At 42.0% G+C, this 25,187-nt stretch overlaps 1 non-coding gene across 1 annotated transcript; it reads left to right on the plus strand.

Moving 5' to 3' along the window:
• The first annotated feature begins 23,046 nt into the window (after positions 1 to 23,046).
• Positions 23,047 to 23,149, plus strand: LOC123393552. Its single transcript, XR_006608382.1, has one exon. It is a non-coding gene; the product is annotated as a U6 spliceosomal RNA (small nuclear RNA).
• The last annotated feature ends 2,038 nt before the right edge of the window (positions 23,150 to 25,187 follow it).

Raw genomic sequence — 25,187 nt, forward strand, 5'->3', positions numbered from 1 at the left:
GGTCAGGGGTGAACCGAATTGCATCAGAGGAATGGAAGCTGCCGGAGGGACCTCCGCCGCCGCAGCCGCGGAAGGCCTGAAAATGAAGCCAACGCCACGGAAGAGAAGCTAAGAAAGAGAGTGAGAACTCTCTGGAGAAAGCTGAATCCCTTGAGCCCAGAAACACGCTGTTTCTGCAGCCTGGCACCTCAGCGCCTTGTCCTTGCCCGGCCCTCCTAGACACTCCTCGGAATGCGAACCCTGACCCGCATGGGAGACAGCTGGAGCAGACGGCTCTCCCCGCCGGCTCCCTCCAAGGCCTGGCCGCTGGTGCTGGCTACCCACATTCCGCAGACTGCGGAGCCTAGCTTTTCAGTGTTTCCTTCAAGGTCGTCAGCTGCCTCCTAGCATCCCCGAAGTCCCTCTTTTCCTCCCCCTTTCAACTGTACAGAGTCACTTTTTGTTGCTTGTAACCAAAGAACACTAACAAACGGTTCCTCAATAATCTATTTAATTTAGCCTTATTCAGGAAGAGGAAGTGCTGACTGGATTCAGCACTATTTAATTAATTATGCTTTGTCTCAAAACTAATCAGGTTCAGTAAACATTTTAACCACTATAAAAACTGTTTTAGTATTATTGTATTAACTTGACAATTACAGACACAGGAGTCGTAAGTGTCATTTTGTAAAAACCTTTATATTTCATTTATATTTCATTTCTGAGTTTAAAGCAGCCTCAAACTGAAAATGACACAATAATTTTTAATGTTGCTCCACTTCCACAGTCAATTTATATAATGACACTTGAACATGTGTACTTTAAATATGCTTAAAATAATAGAAGCAAATCTCCAACCAGTCTCTCAGACACAGCAGTCTTGCTGCCGTGTGCTGGTGTGTAAGCCACAGAGCGGTTATTAATAATGACCAGGATTTCACTGTTTGCTAAAAAATTTAAAAGTATGTACTGTATAACCAGTGCTAAGCATCCTTTCCCCAAGTGTCTACTTGCAACTACTAAGGAATCTGAAGGTGGCAAACTACGCTGGCTACGGATTTACTGCCTCGGAGCTCCACACTCAGCTTTTAGGCCACTGTGAAAACCAATGTGGACCTTTGAACATTTTTCCTCCGTCAGCTGGCACGATGCTAAGCTTGTTCAGTAGAGGGCGCTGGAGAGATACGGCAGAAGAATATTTTCTCCCAGCAGGCTCCTTGCAATGCCCTCAGCCCCCCAGCAACATTCCAGTCGCTTCTACCGTCACCCCCCTCCCCGGCTGAGTTCTCCACCATCCCACAAGCCATGGGTGCCTCTTCAATGAGGTGTGGGCCTCAGCCTGGAGGTTTTCACAGGGTGTTCCATCTCAGCCCCGGGGGACAGTGGCTCCTCCTTGTATCTGTTAGTCCCACATTTTTTTTTATGGTTTATTTATTTATTTGACAGACAAAGATCACAAGTAGGCAGAGAGGCAGGCAGAGAGAGAGAGGAGGAAGCAGGCTCCCTGCGGAGCAGAGAGCCCAATGCGGGGCTCGAACCCAGGACCCTGGGATCATGACAGGAGCTGAAGACAGAGGCTTAACCCACTGAGCCACCCAGGCGCCCCTAGTCCCACATTCTTTAAGTGTTCTTTACTTCTGCTTGCCAGTCCCTTCTCCTTCAATCCCTACTAAGCCAGCAATTCTTTACATTAAACTACTGTCCCTGTTCACACTGCTGTATGGTTTCTCTCTCCAGACTGATGAAAGAATCCTTAAATTAGAGCCTATTTCAATTTGGTCAATAAACTGGAGACTTTAATACTGTCACACCAACAAGTAAATACAATTCTCAAATGTATCTCAGTGACGAATAGATGACATCGCAGCATAAAACTAACTGTAAGTTAAACTTAATTAATAACACACAGACCTCAAATATGAAACCTGATAGCGGGGGGGGGGGGGCAGTTCTATATGCCTGAATTTGGCTAATACGACTTGCCCAGTATTTTTTTTTTTTAACTCCATTATACTTCTACGCTCTAAAACTTGTGGTACATCTGGACAAATTTAGAAAAGGCTCTCCTTCATGATTATGAAAAGGAAAGGACAAAGTCCCAGCCACAGGAGCGCAGGGCAGCCACTAAAGCAAGGAAGCCGGCGCCTGGGGCATGTATCAATGAGAGCTCTGGGCTGCACGTGATCTCCAGGGTAGCTTTCTATTAGGAAATTCTGCAATTCTGTGAACTAAAAAGACTGTTAACTGTAGATTCAGTTTTGGGAGCCATTAAACTAACTTGTGCTCAAAGTTGGATTCTAATTCGGGAGAGCAGGCAAGTGCGCAGGCCCTGAGCAGAAATAGCTTCATGACAATCTGCATGAGGGGAAAGTCAAATATAAAAAGAGATGATACCACCATCCACCCAGAGCTCTGATCTGGGAACGTCTGTGGAGTTCAGGGTTTGTATGTGAGGACAGTAGGAAGGAAGATTTCGGGGCTTTGCACAGGAGTCATAAGCTGATAAAGGAGTCGAATGCCTGCCGCAACAGTTTCTATAATGAAACGTTAAGGTAGAAAAAATGATTGACCAATTATATTTGTGCAAAAAACCCCACAGGTATTAAAAGGATTGTTAATATTTCACATTAAAAATGTGAAATATAAAAACTTGTATTTCAGAAATGATGAGCAAGAAAACCTACCTGAGAAATACCAGTTATAGAAAATAATTTTTAATTTTCTGTATTACTTTTAAACACATGCCAAGTCCAGGGGTGCCTGGGTGGCTCAGTGGGTTAAAGCCTCTGCCTTCAGCTCAGGTCATGATCCCAGGATCCTGGGATCGAGCCCCACATCGGGCTCTCTGCTCGGCAGGGAGCCTGCTTCCCCCCTCTCTCTGCCTTTCTCTCTGCCTGCTTGTGATCTCTGTCTGTCAAATAAATAAATAAAATCTTAAAAAAAAAAAAAAAAACACATGCCAAGTCCAGACAGATGCTAGAGAAAGCACCTGGGTAAGAAAAGAAGTGCTCTATAATTTGCTGTACCATTCTTATATATATTCAGTTTAGTCTTTAGCCATTCAGCAAACAGAGAGCAGCAAACTGCTTCCTGAGCCAGGCTGAGACCCTGACCTGCTCAGTCCCATGCACATTTTTTTTTTAATTTCTTTTTTTTTTTTAAGATTTTATTTATTTATTTGACAGAGAGAGATCACAAGTAGGCAGAGAGGCAGGCAGAGAGAGAGAGGAGGAAGCAAGCTCCCTGCTGAGCAGAGAGCCCGATGCGGGACTCGATCCCAGCACCCCGAGATCATGACCTGAGCCGAAGGCAGCAGCTTAACCCACTGAGCCACCCAGGCGCCCCGAGTCCCATGCACATTAACAAGTATTTACCCGTCACAGACTGTTGTCCCTGCACTTGACACCACTGCTTTGGAATTACTGCCTTAAACCCACAATTCTAATATTGAAAGTCTGGAATCTGGTAGGAACTGTGTACCCAATGTTATGTTCACACACCAATCTCTGAAAGCGAATGTTTCCGAGATGACTGGCTGGCTCAATCTGCAGAGCATGCGGTCTTGAGTTGTAAGTTCGAGCCCCATGCTGCATGTAGAGATTACTCAAAATTTTTTTTTAAATTCTGAAAAGCAGGCACCTGGGTGGCTCAGTGGGTTAAACCTCTGCGTTCGGCTTAGGTCATGATCCCAGGGTCCTGGGATTGAGCCCCGCATCGGCCGGGCTCTCTGCTCAGTGGGGAGCCTGCTTCCCCCTCTCTCTCTGCCTGCCTCGCTGGGTACTTGTGATCTCTGTCAAATAAATAAATAAAATCTTAAAAAAATAATTGTGAAAAGCAAAGGTTTCCCATTATTCTCATAAAGTCACCTTATTGCTAGTTGCAAACATTCTGGCTTTCTTTAAAAAGAAAAAGAAAAAAAAGGTCTAGAACTGGCCTCCTTAAAAGATTTTAATGGAAACACATCTAGTAAGGTTTAATGTAAGTACTCAAAGCTAACCTACAACTTGCCCTATACTGAAAGCAATTACCAATTTACCAAATTATGTTACTATTTATCATTCACCTCCTCTCTCTGTTCTCTACGGCTTCTCATTAACCATGAGAACACACATCAGTTCTATAAGGGAAGAGAAAGTTTCCCCAGCACTCAGATCTAAAAATAAGGTTTTCAGGGTATACCTCACACAGGCGACAGAGTCAAGCAGTGGACAGCCTCTTTCATGCCCTGGAGCATGCACTGGGCAGCTTTTATTAAACCATCTCTTGCAACCTCCCATAGCCAAAAGCATGATGGGAAAACTCAGGAAAATTCTCAAAAACCCAGCAGTTCTCTGGGGAACCAAGGCAACACGGTACAAATATATGAAGGTTTCTGATGGTTTTGCTTAATCCAAACAAATAACCTAGAAAATCAGGCAATCCTCCATAAATATCAAGTCCATCTGAAAAAATACTAGGGCAGCAAATAGTTTGAGGTTCTAGTCTTTAGAAAAATTAATGATGACAATACCTGTCATTTACTAAATACTGGGCTAGGACTAGGGCTTTTGAATAGACAATCTCATTCATTCCTCAAAAGTACCTTGTTGAGGGGTGCCACAATGAAACTGGGTGCCTAGATGAAAATGGATTTAAGAGACTTGGTAGAGCATGAGACTCTTGATCTTGGAGTCATGAGTTTAAGCCCCATGTTAAGCATAGAGCGTACTTTAAAACAAACAAACAAACAAACAAACCTTGTTGAGATCGATTATCACCTGCATCTTAATGGAGAAGAATTGAAAGCTCAGGGGCTCTCAGTGAGTGTCCCAACGTAACACAGACAGTAAGCGACAGAGCTGTCACCCAAGCAGAGGTCTGATGGAATTTCAAGCATGCGCTGCACCCATCACACCACACTGCACCCCCAGAGAGCACATATTTGCTACTGAGGCCCAAGAGTGAGAGCCATCTGCTTCAGACTTAAGACAAACTGATGATAAGGCTGACCTCATTTCTTCAAAATAGAAAAGCCCACCCAAACAGTCTCTCAGATGCTCATTACTTACAGTACAGGCAAAACTACTATAAAAGACCCAAAATACAATATCCTCAAGATGTTTTTCCCATCCCCCCCCAACCCCAGTCCAGAGGCTGGCCAGGCATCACTGTTGCATGAGATCATCTAGGGACCCAAAGTTCTTCTCACTCACTAGAAGAGGGAAAGAGGAACTGGAGAGCAACCATTCCTTTGGGTTTGTGACCTAGAAGGACACATTTCTGCTCACATCCAATTAATCAGAACAATAATTATTCATATGCCCTTATCTATATCCAAAGAAGGCTGGGGAAAACGTCTCTACGTGCACATCTAAAACTTCTTCCAAAAGGAGGAAGGAGAGAAAACATTCCAGGAGGATAATCCATAGCCTTTGGAACAATGGATGGCCTGCCCACGTCCACATGGAGATAAAAAACTTTTCCAAAACAAAACAGGTACACATACACATATATAAATTTGAGCTTGTGTGTTACTTGAATGAATGATACATAAATCAAGCGCCCAACATTCAACTCATACAGAATATGACCTTAATGAATTTAGGCAGAAACTTCTTCAAAGGATCAAGATGTGACCTGTTAGTTACCAGCCAATGGCTATAGAAAAATCTTAGCAATGCTTCTATGGAATGACAGGACATCACAAGGTTCTCAGCAAATCTTCCACAATGAATTTGTTAAAAAATACCAAATATTATCTAATCTAAGATGCTTTCAAATATAAGAAGCACCATTATTTTATGCGCCACTAAGAAAAATGATGCCAATTACACCATGAGACGCCATTATCTGAAAGATGCATGCCAACCCAGAGGTGTTGAAAGTGAGGAAAGTATGTTTCTTAGAACAAATGAAATATTGTATGCCCCTGACAAAAACAAAACAAATTGATCTACCCTATAAAATTACTGGTTAAAAACCAATTAAATTTTAGAAGATAAATTATTATAGTTGCTATCAGGCCATTCTTTATGATGAGAATATAAATAGATATATTGAGGCCATACCTATAGATCATGAATTAAATTAAAAAAACACAATTCTATGGGAAAGACAGACAGCTACCTTATAATACATTCATTACAATTTGCTAAGTAAAGGGTGCTGTGATACCACATGATGGAGGAGTGTCCCGGCCACGTCGGGAGAGCATGCTTCCATCCAAGGGCAGTGGACGGAAGTGAGCTAAGTTCTGAAGGATAAGCAAGCCGGGGCAAGGGAGACAACATGGAGGAAGGAACAGGGCATAGTTGAGAAACAGCAAGACGATTACGGGCTTAAAGTATGGGAGCAATGAAGAAATGGCCAGCTACAACTCTGGCTACTATGGAGAATGGATTTTAAAAGACGAAGAATACACAAGTGGAAACCAACAAGTAGGCTCCTGCTGTCAATCTAAGAGAGTTTAGACCTGGTCCCTCAGATCTGAGCAGCAATAGAGGATATGGGATGGAAAGCAGGGTCTGAAAAGTATTCAGGAGACAGAATGAACAGGACTTGGTGATTAAGTGCAAATGGGCATTAGGGAGAGGGAGGCATCAAGATCAACCCTTAGGTTTCCCACTAGTGTGACTAAGTAGATGATGGTGCCATTTACCGAGATAAAAACTGGAGAAGGGCATGTTGACTTTGAGATGCTTGAGCATTAAATCGGGAAGGAAGCTGGCAGCTAGATTTGTAAATTCTGGATTCAGAGGAAAGATTCAGCAGGAGAAAAATCGAGAGAGATGTCAATGTAGAGTTATAAATCAAAGCCATGCCCATAGCTGAGGTCAACAGGGAAGGGGTTAGAATAAACAGAAAAGAGGGCCTGCGACAGAGGCTTAAGGAAAACCAGCATTTAAAGGTCAGGTTCAGATGGATGAGACAGTCATTCAAACATCCGTTCATTATGTATGCACCAATTACTAATTAATAACTGGCCACAGTGTGCCACTCTGTTTTAGGTATAAGGATATCCAGAAAACAAAATATGTAAGACCCCTATTTATTAGGGAGCTTACAGTTTAGCAGGTAAACAAATAAAAATCACAAGTAAATAAACAAGGTAATTTCAGTTTGTGTTAAGTGTCAGGAAGAAAATAAAACCCGCACTGCGACTCAAATGACATGAGCAGCCCTAACACTGGTGATGAGATTTCCAAAATGATGAGTAACTACTGAGAAAATTCCAGACATAGTACAGTCTTTCCTCAACTTAAATGGGAGTTACTTTCCTGGAAAAGTCAATGCATATTATTACAACAGCACAAAAAAACTATATATACCTGTAAAATAGGTTCTGAACTAAGAGAAACTGGTTTTTCATCTACTCATACATGCAGACGGGTATGCAAGCCATGAAGGGTGCACGCAGCATCGGTCCTCACTGCGTGGGACTGGCCCAGGCACTACAGAACAGCCAGCATCCCTGGCTCTCGCCCACTACACACCGCTGTGGCTGACCCCAATCACGGGATGCCCTAACATTATCTCCATACTTCCAAATGCCCCTCAAAAGGGTTAGTACCACCCCTGCTGAGAACAACCGCTTTAAGGCAACAAAGTATACACTGTGCTAAATGACACAGTCTAAGAAGGTCTCTATACTTAGACTTTACAGCTGGAGACATTTCCACCACGTGGCAGTTTCTGGCAGTTTCTTTCATTTGGAATCTGCTAATGGGAGTGTACTATGTGCCAGCCAACATTGTGTGTCCTGCCTTCACAGAGCTTACACATAGAAAACTGTAGAAAGTTACACAGTAACTTGAAATGAAGATGATCCAGAATGTGGCTCTTACATTTTAAACCTATATACTTTGTGTCTCTCAGGTAAAAGCATAAAAAGTTTCCCCAAAAATTAATGTTATCTTCCCCATTAACTGTTAGTTATTTATGGGCACATGTACCACAAAATAGATTTAAACATTCAGCTCCCAACAGGTGGCACCCAACACTGGAAAAGCAACTGCAGAGTTTCATATCCTACTGAAGAAGTTTCTACAGCCTAAGAATACAGACAGTAGAGTAGCACCTATTAGTGGAAAAGATGCTAATTATAATGACCCTTTGGACTCTAAATAAATACGTTCAAGAGAAAAGCAAAGGGAGGGAACTGCGAGTTTTTAACCAAGGAACCATTAACACTCAGGGGCAATCTGTGAGAATAAATTCAAAGACGGGCAAGTGCAGAGAAGAATTTCTGATGTTGCAAAGACGCGAAGAGGAGGGCACAGGTGGTAACACTGCTAATTAGTGTAGTGCCGGTGCACAGCTGACCACTGTCTTAACCTACACTGTCCATGATCCGGAGTTCACTTTAGGGAATTTTCGAAACTTAAAAGAAAGGTATGGTTGAAATGATCCTTTATATAAAATTTTGTATTCAGCTATTTTCATTTTTAACAAGGTATTCTCACACTAAACAAACTTCACAACTATTAATTTTTAATTACAACATAATACCTTCACTGTGTCAGCAGACTATAGTTTTCTTAACAATTCCCCCATTGTTTTCTTAGGCGTTCCCATTTTATACTATTTTCATCACTAATCCCCTTTGGTGTAGTTTGTTCAGTATTTGTGATTATTCTAGTTTATTCTCTATTTGTGATTATTGTCTTAGATTTACAGAAACAGACTCACTAAAACAAAAGGGTATATAATTAAGAGTTTCAGTACTTATAAGCAAACTGTTATCTAAAGTATTTTAATAACGTACACTTTTATTAGCTGGATCTTATAAGAGTGTTTCCTTCAAAACATTCTCATAAACACAGAGTATTATAATTTTTAATCTTTGCTAATCAAACAGAAAAAGCATCTCATTGGCTTTAATTTATATTTTGATTATTACTGAATATTTCCCCCTATATTTGTTAATCTGCTTGAACTTCATTTTCTGTGAATTAACTTTTTTTGGGGGGGTTGTTTTATTAAGTAGCCTCCACACCCAGAGTGGAGCTCCATCTGGAGCTTCAATTCACGACCCTGAATCAAGATCTGAGCTGAGATCAAGAGTCAGATGCTTAGGGGCACTTGGGTGGCTCAGTGGTAAAGCATCTGCCTTCAGCTTAGGTCATGATCCCAGGGTCCTCGGATTGAGTCCCACAGGCTCTGGCTCCCTGCTCAGTGGGCAGCCTGCTTCTCCCCTTCCCTCTGCCCCTGCTTCTATTCCCTCTCTCGCTGCCTGTCAAATAAATAAAATCTTTAAGAAATAATAATAATGGGTGTCTGGGTGGCTCAGTGGGTTAAGCCTCTGCCTTCAGCTCAGGTCATGATCCCAGGGTCCTGGGATCAAGCCCCGAATCGGGCTCTCTGCTCAGCAGGGAGCCTGCTTTCCACCACCCCCTCCCCGCAACCTTGCCTGCTCTCTCTGCCAGCTTGTGATCTCTGTCTGTCAAATAAATAAAATAAAAAAGAATTGAAAAAAAAATAATAAATAAAAAGAAGTAAATTTATTAAAAAAAAAAAGTCAGATGCTTAACCAACTGAGCCATCTAGGTGCTCTGTGCATTGACTGTTTATATCTTCTGGTATATTCCTCAGGTTCTTAGTAGGCTTTTTCCTTATCAATTTATAAGAGTTTCTATATGCTAAGTGATTAACCATTTATCATGTTGCTACAAATATTTCTACCAGTTTTTTGTTTGCCTTTTAATTATTTTTGACATTCGAAAGTTTCATATTTCCATAAAATCCCACAAAAAAGCTGTCATGAGATTTTACTTTTAATCCAGAAACATTCCCTAAATTTGCTATTTTCTTTTCTAGATTTCTCAGTTTGTTTTTTTTTTTTTAATACAGATGATGCTTTATTTAAATTTTATTTAGGTAGATGGGCACCTGGGTGGCTCAGTGGGTTAAGCCTCTGCCTCTGGCTCAGGTCATGATCTCAGGGTCCTGGGATCAAGTCCCGCATCGGGCTCTCTGCTTGATAGGGAGCCTGCTTCCTCCTCTCTCTCTCTGCCTGCTTCTCTGCCTACTTGTGATCTCTGTCAAATAAATAAATAAAATATTTAAAAAAATTTTTTTTCTTTAGGTAGAAAAAAATAAATTATATTTAGGTGTATGGTAGACATTAGGATTTACCTTGCTTTCTTTCTAAATCAAGTAGCTACCAGAATGCCTGGGCATCATTTACTGCCCCAGGACTAAATGACCCCTCCTTACTCAAGTCATTTGTAACGGCTCTTCATATATCAAAGTCACATATAACAGATGGGCCTGAAGACCATTTTGCTCCATTAATAATTGGGTGTTTCTGCCAGGACCACACTATTTTAGTTAATCCAGTTTCATAAAATTTTGCTTATCTGCTACTACTAGTTTCCCTCATTACTCTTTTTTTTTTTTTGGACAGAAAAGAGAAAGAGATCACAAGTAGGCATAGTGGCAGGTAGAAGGAGAGGGAGAAGCAGGCTCCCTGCCAAGCAGACAGCCCAAGTCGGGGCTCAATCCTAGGACTCTGGGATCATGACCCAAGCTGAAGGCAGATGCCTAATCAACTGAGCCACCCAAGTGCCCCTTCTCCTCATTACTCTTCTAAAAAAATTTAAAAAATTAAAGAAAATAAAAATTACTCAGGGTACCTGACTGGCTTAGTCAGTGGAGCATGTGCCTCTTGATATTTGGATTGTGAGTTTGAGCCCCAAACTGGGTGCAGAGATCACTTAAAAAATGTTAAAAGGGGGGCGCCTGGGTGGGACAGTGTTAGCCTCTGCCTTCGGCTCAGGTCATGATCTCAGGGTCCTGGGATCGAGCCCCGCATCGGGCTCTCTGCTCAGTGGAGAGCCTGTTTCCCCCACCTGACCCCCGCCTGCCCCTATGCCTACTTACAATCTCTCTCTGTCAAATAAATAAATAAAATCTTTTTTTAAAAAAAATATTAAAAGAAACTAGTCAACTATGCTTTCGTTCTTCCAGATGAAACTTAAAATCATTGTCATGTTCCAAAAGGAAAATATGTAATTTTTTAAAAGTTAGAACTTCTTTATGGGTGCGTGGCTCACTCAGCTGGTAAAGCATGTGACTCTTGATCTCAGGCTCGGACTTGAGCCCCACATTAGGTGTAGAGACTACTTACAAATAAAATCTTAAAAAAATCGTTTTAAACCTACAAATTAATTGATCTGAAACCTCTGTAGGATTTAATTTTCCTATTAGAAAAAATCTTTCCTCTTTCAGTGAAATTATTACTTTCTTCTTATATATGTTAAGATCACTTCTAGGTGTTTCATGATAGCTTACTGTTGTACAGGACGTACAGGCTCAAGCTCTGTTCGGCCAGCCTGTGCGGCTACTGGCCGTAGGTGTTCAGTCAGGTTACGATCTATCTCTATTGCATCAAGTAACTTTTCGGCTGATCATTTTGGTCTTCCTGGGTATACAATCTGTAAACAACCAACTTTTCACCTTTTTATTTCTTATCTCTATTCCATATTGCGCTTGGCAGAATTCTAAGACCCACCTACCCCTGCTAAGATCTTGCCTCCTGGTGCACATGCGCGTCCTAGTTGACTCGGTCAAGCACGAATGTAAGCACTCTGTAAAGGGGTCCGCGGGCGGAACTCAAGTCCCAAATCGGTTGACCTTAACATCCAGGTGAGCCTGAGCTAAGCATAGGAGCCCTTTAGGCTTAGAGGTCAGGGACAGAGGAAGTCAGAAGTTCCGAGTAAGAGAAGGGCTGAACACACGGTTGCTGAAGTGCAGGGCACATGGCAAGGAGTACAGCAGCCTCTGAGAGCGGAGACCCAGCCCCGCTGCCAGCCAGCAAGGAGGCAGGGAGCTCAGTCCTACAGCCAGAAGGGACTGAATTCTGCCACAACAAGAATGGGGCTGGGAGCAGTGTTTTTCCCCCCAGAGCCTCCACAGGAGGACTTGCCTTGGCTGACACCTTGAGTTTAGCCTGTGAGGCGCTGAGTAGAGACCCCAGCCGTGTCATGCCAGAACTTCTGGCCGATAGACCCAGAACACTGGTGGTTCTTTGAAGCCACTAGTCTTGTGGTGATTTGTTGTGGAGCAATAGGAAACGGACACGCCTGTCTTATTTAGCCGGCAGGAACTTAGATGGCGACGTTAGGTCAGACTAGATAAGAATGCTGGGGGGGTCTCAGCAGTCGGGGACGGCTGGAGTCAGATCCACGTCAGTACTGTGGACAGGTGAGCCTAAAGGAAAGATCTCTTAACTAGTACAAGCTGGCTGACTTTTAAGAGGGTAAAAAAAAGTCTCTATGGGATCCAGAAAAAACAAATGCAGAAATCTACTATCTCAGCCTGAGAGCGTATGAATAAAGGGCTAAGAATTTAGAAGTGGAGCTCTCTCCACATGGATGAGAGTGTGGGCGCCAGAGGACACCCGTGTGACCAGGAGCAAACCTGACAGAGGGCTCAGGTCAGAGGTGGTCCACAGGAGGGCCCTGCTGAGTGGCAGATAATCCTCCCAAAGGAGGCGACCAAAACTGCTCTGTAAGCGCCACTGAGGTAGGAACTCCCAGCGCGCCCAGATGCTAGTCCGCGGACTGCTGCACCGTCCCCCAGAAAGCAAGCAAGCAAGCGACCTGGACTCCCCGTCTCTTCTGCACCACAGTCTCTTCCTCCTCACATTCCCTCTCCAGTGCCTCTGCGGACAAAGACGAACATGAAGCCAACTAGCCAAATGGAAATGTGTCCAAGTGGCCAGCTCCAGCAGCACAAGGCCGGGCAAAGATGGATTTGGATTTACACAGACTGCAAGATGAGGGGCAAATGAATAACCGGCACAGTCTGTCTTTCTGTCCTCTACACACGGCTGACTCATGTATAAAGCACCATAGAATCGGTCTCCACCTAACAGCACGCAGCTGTCTTCTCACAAATGACGATGCTCTCGCCTTCTCCCCAAAATAAGGAGCCACGGTCCTAATAGCCACTGGAGCCATCACCGCCTATATTAATCACAATTTTAAAAAATATTTTATTTATTTATTTGAGAGAGAGACAGTGAGAGAGAGCACAAGCGAAGAGAAGGTCAGAGGGAGAATTAGACTTCCCATGGAGCTGGGAGCCCAATGTGGGACTCTATCCCGAGACTCCAGGATCATGACCTGAGCTGAAGGCAGTCGCCCAACCAATTGAGCCACCCAGGAGCGCTACTTTTTTTTTTTTTTTTTTTTAAGTAGTGTCCATGCAGGGTTTGAACTCACAACTCTGAGATCAAGACCAGAGCTAAGATCAAGAGTCAGAAGCTTAACTGACTGAGCCATCCTGGTACCCTATATTAACTAATTCTTTTTTTTTTTAATGTATTTTTTAAAGGATTCTATTTATTTATTTGACAGAGAGAGAGATCACAAGTAGGTAGAGAGGCAGGCAGAGGGAGAGGGGGAAGCAGGCTCCCTGCTGAGCAGAGAGCCCGATTTGGGGCTCGATCCCAGGACCCTGAGATCATGACCTGAGAGCCAAAAGCAGAGGCTTAACCCACTGAGCCACCCAGGCGCCCCTAATTCTTAAATTCTGTATAGCTATACTAAATATTCTTCTCTCTAAAGACTAAACTGTCAAATTAACTCACAACAATTTCTATACAAAGTGGAAGAAGAAAAATAAAAGTTAAACATACAGACATAACAAAGAAAAACTATGCTAAATCACTACAATTCTCATTTCTGTACCTAATCACGAGGGCACAGATGGTATCCATAACTTTCTTTCTCCATTTCCCATCCCATATCTCCTTTGCATTCAATCAGAACCTCAGGTCATCAGGGTTCTCAAAATGACAGGATAACCGTAAACCTCATTCTTGAAGGATCTGACTCATCCTGGTACCTGCCTTTTGGGGGTGCAGTTTTTCATTATTCCTTAAAACAGTGCATGCTTACTAGGAGACACTCCAGAGAATCCCAAATTAACAGTCTTCCTTGCCCCCACTGTGTAGCATGACCCCTTCTACCCCTTAGTAATCAGGATCAAGCACTCCAGGCAGTAAAGTGAGTCCTCCCGTTCAGTGGCAGAGTCCCTAGTGGGTGGCAGCCTCATACACGATTCGACGGAACTACCCTCTAGCCTCTGGCGGAAGCGTTCCCCACTTGGAAAATAAGAACTCCAAACCCCAGCAGGCTCCAGGTTTCTAGGATGGAAAGCAGAAATTCTGAAAGTGGGTTATTAGGTACAACAATAGTGAGAGACTGCTTTTAGAGTTTTACCATTAAGTATGATATGGAAAGTTGGTCTGAGAACTTATACCATGTTAAACAAATATTCTACTCTTCCTGATTTGTGTCAAATGGAAAAAATAGCAATAACAAATTTATCTTTTCTCCTTTTGATTCTGCTGATTTTTGCTTTTTGCACTGTGAAGCTATGTTATTATATGCATACAAATTTCCTTATGGATTGACTTATTTTTCCTTACTAAATTTCTCTCACTAAACATGTAGAGAAGGGCTGCCTTAGGCATTATATCCTTATATCCTGGACTCACTAGTCTTTTTCTTTTTTTAAAGATTTATTTATTTGAGAGAGGGAAAGAGCATGCAGGGGCAGGAGGGAGAGCGGGAGAGAGAATCTCAAGCAGACTCTGCTGAGCACAGAGCCCAACGTGGGGCTTGATCTCATGACCCTGAGATCATGACCTAAGCCAGAACCACAAATCAGACGCTTAATCAACTCTGCCACCCAGCTGCCCCTCACTAATCTTTTCTTAATATAAATTTACAAGGACCTCAGGATATTTAAACTATAATTAGCCTCTTCCTGCTTTTTGTGCTAATGTCAGTTATTATTTTTACTGTTTTATACAGTTAACATAACTTCAGATTTATTACCATTTTCTCTTTCCACTGCTCTTCATTCTTTCCTGCATGTCCATACTTCCATCTGGGATAATTTTCCAACTACCTTGAGAACTCTCTTTATAATTTCTTTAGTGTGAATCTGTTGGTGATGAATTCTCACAAGTTTCTGCCTGTCTGAAAATGTCTATATTCTACCTTCATTTTTGCTAGATATAAATTTCTAGGTTGGCAGTTATTTTCTCATAACACTTTGAAGATTTGGTTCCAAAGTCTTCAGATGTCTATTTCCTCAGCAAAGTCAAGTTGCTCCTTTGAAAGTAATGTCTGTTTCTTCCTTTGGTTAATTCAAGTCTTTCCTTGGATTTAGCAATTTTCCCATTTTCTTTCCTTTTTTCTTTCCTTCCTCTCTCTCTCCCTTTTCTGTTTGTTTGTTTTGTTTTGAAGATTTTATTTATTTGTGTGTGGGGGGAGAGTTAGTTAGTTAGTTGGGGGAGGGGCAGAGTGACAGGGACAAGCAGACTCAACACTGAATGCAGAGACCGAACCAATGTGGGGTTCAATCCCATGACCCTGAGATCATGACCTGAGTCGAAATCAAGAGTCAAATGCTTAACTGACTGAGTCACCCAGGCATCATTTTTATCTTTATTCTGCTTAGGTCCATGGTGATTCTTCTTTCTTTATTAAAGATTTTTTTTTAATAAAGATTTTATTTATTTATTTGTCAGAGAGAGAGAGAAAACAAGCGGGGGGAGTGGCAGACAGACAGAGGGGAGAAGCAGGATCTCTGATGAGCAAGGAGTCTGATGTGGGGACTCGATCCCAGGACCTTGGGATCATGACCTGGGCTGAAGGAAGATGCTTAACAGACTGAGCCATCCAAGCATCCCAAAGATTTTACTAAGTTGAGAGAGAGAGAGCATGAGCATGAGCACAAGCAGGTAGAGGGGCAGAGGGAGAAGCAGGCTCCCTGTGGACCTGAGATCATGACCTGAGCCAAAGGCAGAGCTTAACACACTGAGCCACCCAGGTGCCCAGGTACACAGTGACTCTTAAATGTGTAGCTTGACAGCTTTCATCAGTTTTGGAAGATTCCCAGCCATTACCTTTATTTTTTTTTTTTTAAGATTTTATTTATTTATTTGATAGAGAGCACAAGTAGGCAGAGAGGCAGGCAGAGAGAGGGTGGCGGAGCAGGCTCTCTGCTAAGCAGAAGGCCTGATGCAGGACTCGATCCCAGGACCCTGAGATCATGACCTGAGCGGAAGGCAGAGGCTTTAACCCACTGAGCCACCCAGGTGCCCGCCATTACCTCTTTAAATATTACCTCCAATCTTTGTCCTCTCCTTCTGACACTCCAATTATAAGTATTTTTAGACTTTTAATAGTGTCTGATTGGTCTGTAATGCATTTTTCTTTTTCATTTCTTTTTTCAGCCATTTTGTCTCTGAGCTCCAGCAAGGATATTTTCTTCTGATCTGTCTTCCAGTTTACTAATGCTCTTGTCAACTGTGACTAATCTGCTATGAAACCCTTCTGTTATTTTGTCATTTAATTTTTTGAGAATATTGGTCAACGTTATTTTAAAGTCCAAGGCTGATAACCCTAAAATCTGGATCTTTTGTAGATGTCCTTGTTGTCTTTCTTTCCCCTTAATTTTCAGTCTTTTTATATGCCTGGTTTTTGACTGGAAACTTACTGACTGTGAAAATCTGTAGCAATAACCTAAGGTTCCGGACAGTATTACCCTGCTTCAGAGAAGGCTTACGTTTGCTTTTATAGGCAATTAAAAGTAGAGGGGAATCATTTTAATCTATTTCAGGCAATTAAAAACTAAGTTTTAGTTTTTGTGAGAGCTGGATTTCAGGATTTTTAGGTTCATCCTTCCTCCCAGGGTAAAACTTTTTGGGGAGAGGGTCCCAACCAAAAGCTGGGGATGTTCACCAGGGACCTTCCTCCTCTGTCATTCCTGAGCCCAGTTTTTATGCTTCCTAGCCTCCTAAGTCCGCTGAACACTCCATCTAGCTTCTCAACCTGTTTTCTGTTCAGCTTTGCAGTCACAGCTTTTGAGCTGGCCAACACCTCTGAGGAGACATGTGACACCAAACAGTTATCCTGCTGCTTCGACAGCCCTTCTTTGGCGGATCTTGGCCCCTCCAAGTCCTCAATGCCCTGGTAACGTCTAATGCCTTCAAAGAGTTGCTTTTTATGGTCTACCTAGTGTTTTTAGTTCTTGGCAGCAATGACCATCTGACACAACTGGTCTCCCTTAGCCGGAAGCAGAAGTCTCAAAAGATACTTTCTATGTAGCAATTAGGATAATCTTATAATTGATCTACCAATGCAGTGGAATGTTCTATTTCTCACATCCCCAAGGTAACCCTTACTTGGTCTTACTTGATCTACTGCTAGAGGGATTTTAAGAGTTCTTGCATTGCCAAGGTAACCCTTACTCGGTCTTACCACTCTGCTGATATAATAGGCTGCTCCATTTGTCTCAAAATTTCTTTAGAAAGAGATTTTAAGGAAATAATATTAATACTGGTAAATTATACTTGCTGGTAAATTATTTAAAATTCTCATATTTAGGGGGACCTGGGTGGCTCAGATGCTTAAGCATCTGCCTTCAGCTCAGTGGGTCATGAAATCTGACTTCATGCTCAGCAGGGAGTCTGCTCCTCTCCTCTCTGTGCCCCTCCCCCTGCTCTTGCCTGCTAGCATGTGTACTCAAACACGTGCACCCTCTTTCTCCCTCTCAAACTAGAAAAAAAAAAAAAAAACTTAAAAAAAAGGATTTAAGATTTAATTATGTGACAGAATTTTATTTATTTATTTATTTATTTGACAGAGACCGAGCACAAGCAGGGAGAGCAGAAGAGGGAGAGGGAGAAGCAGGATCCCCGCTGAGCATGAAGCCTGACGTGGAGCCTGATCCCAGGACCCCAGGATCATGACCCAAGCAGAAGGCAGATGCTTAACCAACTGAGCCACCCAGGTGCCCTATGTGACGGAAATTATTATTATTGAGTTAGCTTTGTTGCTATCATTTCCATGTTTTTAGTATTACAATTATGTTAGCTTCATAAGAGGATAGCTTTTCCCTTCTTAAAATTATTAGATAATTCATAGTAAATACTAAAATACAAAAGAATTAATTTTTTAAGATTTTATTTATTTATTTGATAGAGAGAGAGACAGAGAGATCACAATTAGGCAGAGAAAAGTTAGGGGGTGGGGGATGCAGGCTCCCTGCCGAGCAGAGAGCCCAATGTGGGGCTCGATCCCAGAACCCCGAGATCATAACCTGAGCAGAAGACAGAGGCTTAACAGCCTGAGCCACCCAGGTGCCCCTGAAAGAATTAATTTTTATTAACATTATCTGAAAAGGAAAAACTTTTTGGAGATAAAATTCTTTTACTATTAAAATTTTTCTTGTTTTAGGTTTTTTGGATTCTCAAAGGATCTGTGACCATCTAAAAAGTTAAGATCCACGTGCTTGGGTGGCTCATTTGTTACGCAACTGCCTTGGCTCAGGTCATGATTCTGGAGTGCCAGGATCACATCCCACATCGGGCTCCCTCCTCAGCGGGGATCCTACCTCTCCCTCTGCTGCTCCCCTGCTTGTGTACGCGCGCTCTCTCTCTCTCCCTGTTGTCAAATAAATAAATAAAATCCTTTTAAAAAATGTTAATATCCAATGCTACCACTAAGCTAAGGCTCAATAACTGCTATTTCTTTCTGACCTAAAAGTTGTCTTTCTGTTACATGCCAGGTCACGAATATCTACCATTTTGAGTCATGGACTTGCTTTTCATTACATAAAGCTTTAAAATTACTGGAGTTTATGGACCCAGGAAAGATATCAGTGAAACTGAAAAGGAGATCTTATTGCTCACTTTACTTTCCTTATCATTAGGAATCTCATCAAACTTTGGAGAGACCCTGACACCATCAGAAGTCAGTAACCTAACACATATGAAGACTTATTCAATCAACCAAGCAATATTTACTCAGTGCATACTCTATAAAAGTAAATGAGCTAAGTTTTATAAAAGATGAAAAAAGTCAAACATGAATCTTGCCTTCAAGGAGTTTATACCCTAATAGAAGAAAACTTGTATACATATATAATTATATAAAAACTGGAAAGTCTAAGCACATGAGATAGATCCCAAACAGAACCATCTGTCTTATAAGTCATACAATCTGTATGCCAAGTAGCAACGTGTTATACATCCCATTTTTTTCCTCTTTAACATACCTTTAACATGAAGAGGAAAACTAAGCTTTACATGTAAGTGACAAAGTGACTGTATTTTTCTTAAGTATCTGATCTCACTGAATAAAGCTTTACACATTATGATAATTAAATGCCACAGAAGACCTATTTATAAGCATTTCTGGAACCCTGACTGGGGCTTCTTTGTGTGAAACATAATAAATTAAACTGACAATATGATCATCACAAGGACAAATCCTAGTAATCTATACAGAATTCAAATTCTATCTCTGTCCCAGGTCTTTACTCACACAGTAATTTTATAAACCAGCACATCTGCGTCTTCAGAGTAAAAACATTCTCCCCACCCCACATACCTTATAAACCATACCAAAGTGACTGCTATGGTCACGTCTATGGTAGGATTAAAATACCACCACTCTCTACGCTTGAATCACTCCTCTGCAATTACAGTAACACACACACAAACAGATAATGACAGTTCAAATGTGTGACAGCGAGTAAAAGACTTTGCAGAGAAGATAATGTATACCTATGAGGTGTCAAATTTACTATCTCATTTAATCATATAACCCTATAGTAGGCATATTATTCACATCTTCCATGTGAGAAAACAAAGCTCAGAGAAATTTCAAAAATAAACCCAAAGTTACCTAGCTTATAAGCGGCATTCCTAGAAACCTAGCCCAGAACTGGCTAGACAATTCCCAAGACCATACTTAAAACAGCAGTGCCAACTGCTCATTAACAGTTAGTGAGAAAAATAAACCGCATATCTTTAAAGTATAGCATTCAGGGGCACCTGGGTGGCTCGGTTGGTTGGGCTACAGCCTTCGACTCAGGCCATGATCCCGGAGTCCCGGGACCGAGTCCCACATCGGGCTCCCAGCTCCACGGGGAGTCTGCTTCTCCCTCTGACATTCTCCCCTCACATGCTCTCTCTCAGTGTTTCTCTCAAATAAATAAATGGAATCTTTTAAAAATAAATAAATAAATAATAAAGCATACCATTCAGTAAATTTTGATATATGTATACCCCTGTCACATGTGTATGCGCACACACACACACTCAAGATGACTCCACAGAATGAGAAGAAAAGGAAATGATGTCAGGTAAACTTTTCATGAAGTTATATTCACTCAAGCTATAGGACTGTCCTCTAAGATGGTGTCTTTTGTACTTCTTCACACAGGGATGTCTTTTATAATGATAAGAGTGGATGATGGTAGTTTTTTTATTTGCTTGTCTTATGTGGCAGACTAAAAGATGGCAACCATACGCTCGCTCCCGCTTCTGTGTTGAAACTACTTGTAAAAAAAAAAAAAAAAAAAAAAAACTTTACTTGTGTATTAAGTCTTAACCACAATGCTTTTCCATATTTCAAAAGAAAAGATTCTACCCAGGTGGCTCAGTCATTGGGCATCTGCCTTCAGGTCAGGTCATGATCTCAGGGTCCTGGGATCAACCCCCACATTGGACCCTCTGTCCAGCAGAAAGCCTGATTCTCTCTCTCCTGCTCCCCCTGCTCTTGCTCCCTCTCTCGCTGTCTCTCTGATAAATAAATAAAATCCTTAAAAAAAAAATAAAGAAAAAAATTGATTTTACCCTCAAAAGGATAGATGTGACTAAATAATACTTGGGGAATAATTACCTTTCTACAAGAATGAAAAATACTGGAGCGCCTGGGAGGCTCAGTGGGTTAAGCCTCTGCCTTCGGCTTGGGTCACGATGTCAGAGTCCTAAGATCAAGCCCCGAATCGGGCTCTTTGCTCAGTGGAGAGCCTGCTGCCTCCTCCCCTTCTGCTTGACTCTCTGCCTACTTGTGATCTCTCTGTCAAACAAATAAATAAAATCTTAAAAAAAAAAAAAAGGGAATGACAATTTTTTTTTAAACTGCTGTGTGAGGGGTGCCTGGGTGGCTCAGTTGGTTGGGGGTCTGCCTTGGGTTCCCCAGAGTCCTGCGGTGGAGACCCGAGTCAGACTCCCAGATGAGCAGGGAGTCTACTTCTCCCTCTGCCCCTCAGCCTACTTATGCTCGCTCTCTCTCTCTCTCTCTCTCTCTCTCTGAAACAAGTAAAACCTTAAGGAAAAAAAAAAGTGCTGGGATGCCTGGGTAGCTCATTCGGTCAGGTGTCTGCCTTCGGCTGGGGTCATGTTCTTGGGGTCCTGGAATCCAGTCCTGCACCAGGCTCCTTCTCAGCAGGGAACCTGCTTCTCCTTCCACCTGCCACTCCACTGCTGTGCTCTCACAGCACAGGAGCCTCCTTTATAGGCAAAATTACAAGGAAAGCATCCCCATTCCCTCTCCCACTGCCTTTCTGGTGGTCACAGAGTTTCTCATTTTGATCCTCACCCACATCCACCAAAGTACTTCAAAACTGAATCTCAACAGATATATTCATGGGCAACAACGTAACTTAGTCTTTTGAGTACATGACCATTTTCACACTATACTAGCAGCACTAATGGAAGGATTTCTTTTCTCTTTGTCCTTAGTATTATATTTAAATACTGCCAACTTAATATGTTCCCCCCTGAATCTGGTTTCTTTAATTTGCTTTTCTTTGATTGCTGGCAAGATTAATTTTTAAAATATGTTTGCTCACTGACCTGTTTTATAATCATCTTTCCCTTTGCTCTTTTATCTATGCCAAAAGGCATAAAATTAGTTTTCTCCAAGACTCCAGTTTGAGGCCAGGACTGTCTGATCTTAGGCAAGTCACATCCCCTCTTTGGATCTCAGTTTTCTCCTCTATAAACCCTAAAGATCTGTGAATTTTCAATAATTTAAATTAATTAAGACTTATTCTTGAAAACACAGCAGGCACACAAAATATAATGCTGGTTAGTAAGATTGTTGTTGCTAACCCATTACCACCTTGACTATAGAGAACCTTCAATAGCAATGGTAATATAAACCCCAAATAAAACTAAGGAAAACAAAACAAGAACCAATCCTCATATTTTTAATAAAAAATGCAAGAGTGTCTGCACTGTGTACGCACCGAAGCCTTCAGAAAAAAGAGCAGCTTTTTCTCTTCCACGAAGTCCGTACATTTACGGTGGTGTTCGGCTGTAAGAACAATGACCCGGATTTTGAGCGTTTCCATGACCCACCAAGATCCAAACTGAAGCCATTCCTCATTCTCGCCCTTAGCCCTGGACAACTACTAACATACTTTTGGACCCCGTAGTTTTGCCCTTTGTGGAAATATCAAGTAAACGAAATACGGCTATTTTCACTTGCTATGATATTACTGAGATCCATCCACACTACAGCATGTCTCAGAACCTCATTCTCGGGGCGCCTGGATGGCTCAGTGGGTTAAGCCTCTGCCTTCGGCTCAGGTCATGATCCCAGAGTCCTGGGATCGAGCCCCGTATCCGGCTCCCTGCTCAGTGGAGAGCCTGCTTCTCCCTCTTCCTCTCTCTGCCACTCTGTCTACTTGTGATCTCTCTGTCAAATAAATAAATAAAATCTTAAAAAAAAAAAAAAAAACACCTTTATCCGCATTTCCAATATCCATTTACCAGTTGATGGTCTTGGACTGTTTCCACTTAACTGGCCTTAGGAGTATACATTCATGGTCAGGCTCTTGTGTGAAGGGATGGTTTATCTGTACTGTGCAGACACGCAGGAGGAGCGCGTCTCAGAGCAGCCGGCCAGCTCAAGTGGTGGAGCACATGACTCTTGTCTCAGGATGATGAGTTCAGGCCCCCCACTGGGTCCAGGGATACTTTAAAACCTTAAAGAAAAGACTACCTTCTCTCCCACTGAAATGCCTTGCACTGTGTCGAAAATCAGCTCACTGTAAGGGTTTACTTCTGAACACTCGGTTATGTTCCATTTGCAAATACGTCTATCCACTTGCCAATACCAAACTGTCCTAACTGCTTTAGCTTTATAGTATAATCTTTTTTTTTTTTTTTTTTTTAAGTAGGTTCAACGTCCAGCATGAAGCCCAGTGTGGGGCTTGAACTCATGACCCCGACATCAGGATCTGAGCTGAGATCGAGAGTCAGATGGAGCACTCACTTCGGCAGCACATACACTAAAACTGGAACGATACAGAGATAGCACGATTCCTGCACAAGGATAACAAACAAATTCGTGAAGTGTTCCATATTTAAAAAGAAAAGAAAAGAAAAAAGAAAAAAAAAAGAGTCAGATGGAGAACTGACTGAGCCACCCAGATGCCCCTGGTCATAATCGTTTCCACACGTTGCCAGACTTGGCTTTCTAATATTTGGCTGAAGATTTCTGCACTTAGATTCATGAAAGGATCTGGCTGTCTGGCTGTGGTTTTAATTTTTGTGATATCTTTGGCTTTGGGACCATGGCAATCCTGGCCTCAAAGAATCAGTTAGAAAACATTTCCTCAGGGTGCCTAGGTGGCTCAGTCATTAAGCATCTGCCTTCGGCTCAGGTCATGCATGATCCCAGTGTCCTGGGATCAAGCCCTGCACTGGGCTTCCTGTTTGTCTCGGAGTCTGCTCCTCCCTCTCCCGCTTCCCCTGCTTGTGTTTCCTCTCTCGTGGTCTCTCTCTCTGTGTCAAATAAATAAATAAAATCCTCAAAAAAAAAAAAAAAGGCATTTCCTCCTTCTTTCTTTTCTGGAAAGGTGTGTGAAGGTTTGGTATTAGGTTTTGACGTCTGACAGCATTTACCAATGAAGCCAAGATGACCTGGATGACCTGGGCTTTTCCTTGTGGCAAGAACTGTAATTACTAGGGCACCTGGCTGGCTCAGCTGGTGGAACATGTGACTCTTGATTTCAGAGTCATGAGTTCCAGCCCCATGCTGGGTGTAGAGCTTATTTTAAAAACGATTTGTAATTACTAACATCTTTATTTACTATACGCCCATTCAGATTTTTCATTCTTTTGAAATCAGTTTGGTGGACTCTATCCTTTTCTAGGACTTTGTCATTTCACCTAAGCTGTCTTCTCTGTTTTTCTCAGTCTAGCCACAGGTTTGTCAATTTTGTTGGATCTTTCCACTGAACAAGCTTTGGGTTTTATTGATCTTCTCTACTGTTTTTCTGGTTTTACTCCACTGACTTCCACTCTGATCTTTATTTCCTTCCTTTTTTTTTTTTTTTTAGTTTGTTTTTCACTCTGTGGATTCAAATGGTGAAAGCTTAATTTTTGATTTGAGATCCTTCTCCTTTTCTAAGATAGACATTTTAAAGCTATAAATTTCCCTCTTAGTACAGTTTGGCTGCACCAGAGGAATTTTAGAGTGTTGTGTTTTCTGTTTTTAATTCAGTTCAAAATATGTTCTGACATTTCTTGTGATCCCTTCTTTGACCCACAGTTACTTAGAAATCTCATTTAATTTTTTATGAAGTGTACATAGAGACAAATCAAGGGGATTCCAAAATTTCTGACTGGAGCAACTAAAGGAAGAAAGTGCTGTTGGAGACATGGAGGAGCGCACGTGCAGTGGAGGTAGGACTGAGAGCGGGAGTTCAGTCATAGACATCTGAGGTGGTAATTCTCACACGACAGTCACATGGAGATGTGGCAAGGCAACTGGGTATGAAAATACTGAGTCTGGGGGCAGTCCATACTGGTGATGCAAAATTCAGAAATCTCAGGTCTTGTATGGTTATATTTAAAAAGATTTTATTTATCTATTTGACCAAGAGACACAGTGAGAGAGGGAACACAAGCAGAGGGAGTGGGGGAGGTGCCTGATTCGGGCTGGATGCAAAGACCCTGGCATCATGACCTGAGCCGAGGGCAGACCCTTAACAACTAAGCCACCCAGGGGGGCCCACTTGTGTGGTATTTACAGTCAAAGGACTCAATTACCAAAGGTGTGAATGTCAATAAAGAGAAAAAGTTTCCATGAGTGAAGTCAGAGACAATCTCAGGAAGGAGATTCTTGTTAGGTTAGGTATGTTGGGGCATTTTTAATTTGATCTAGCAAGAACAGAGCCAATTTAAGCACTCTATAAGCCATGGATGTGAAATGAATGTTATCACATGATAACATGTCATATCTGTGACTAGTGGAGATGTAAAGATAATGACATTAAGAGACCATATCTCCACATAAGTAGACAATTTATAACACATATATATCAATATCAGGGTTATTATATATATGTCTACTAAAATGATAATATCCTTAAACTGTCCATGTTACTAAAACAAGATCCTT

The sequence above is a fragment of the Mustela putorius genome, unplaced genomic scaffold, assembly GCF_011764305.1.
Source record: "Mustela putorius furo isolate JIRA1106 unplaced genomic scaffold, ASM1176430v1.1 tig00000873_pilon_pilon_pilon, whole genome shotgun sequence".
NCBI classification, from domain to species: Eukaryota; Metazoa; Chordata; class Mammalia; order Carnivora; family Mustelidae; genus Mustela; species Mustela putorius.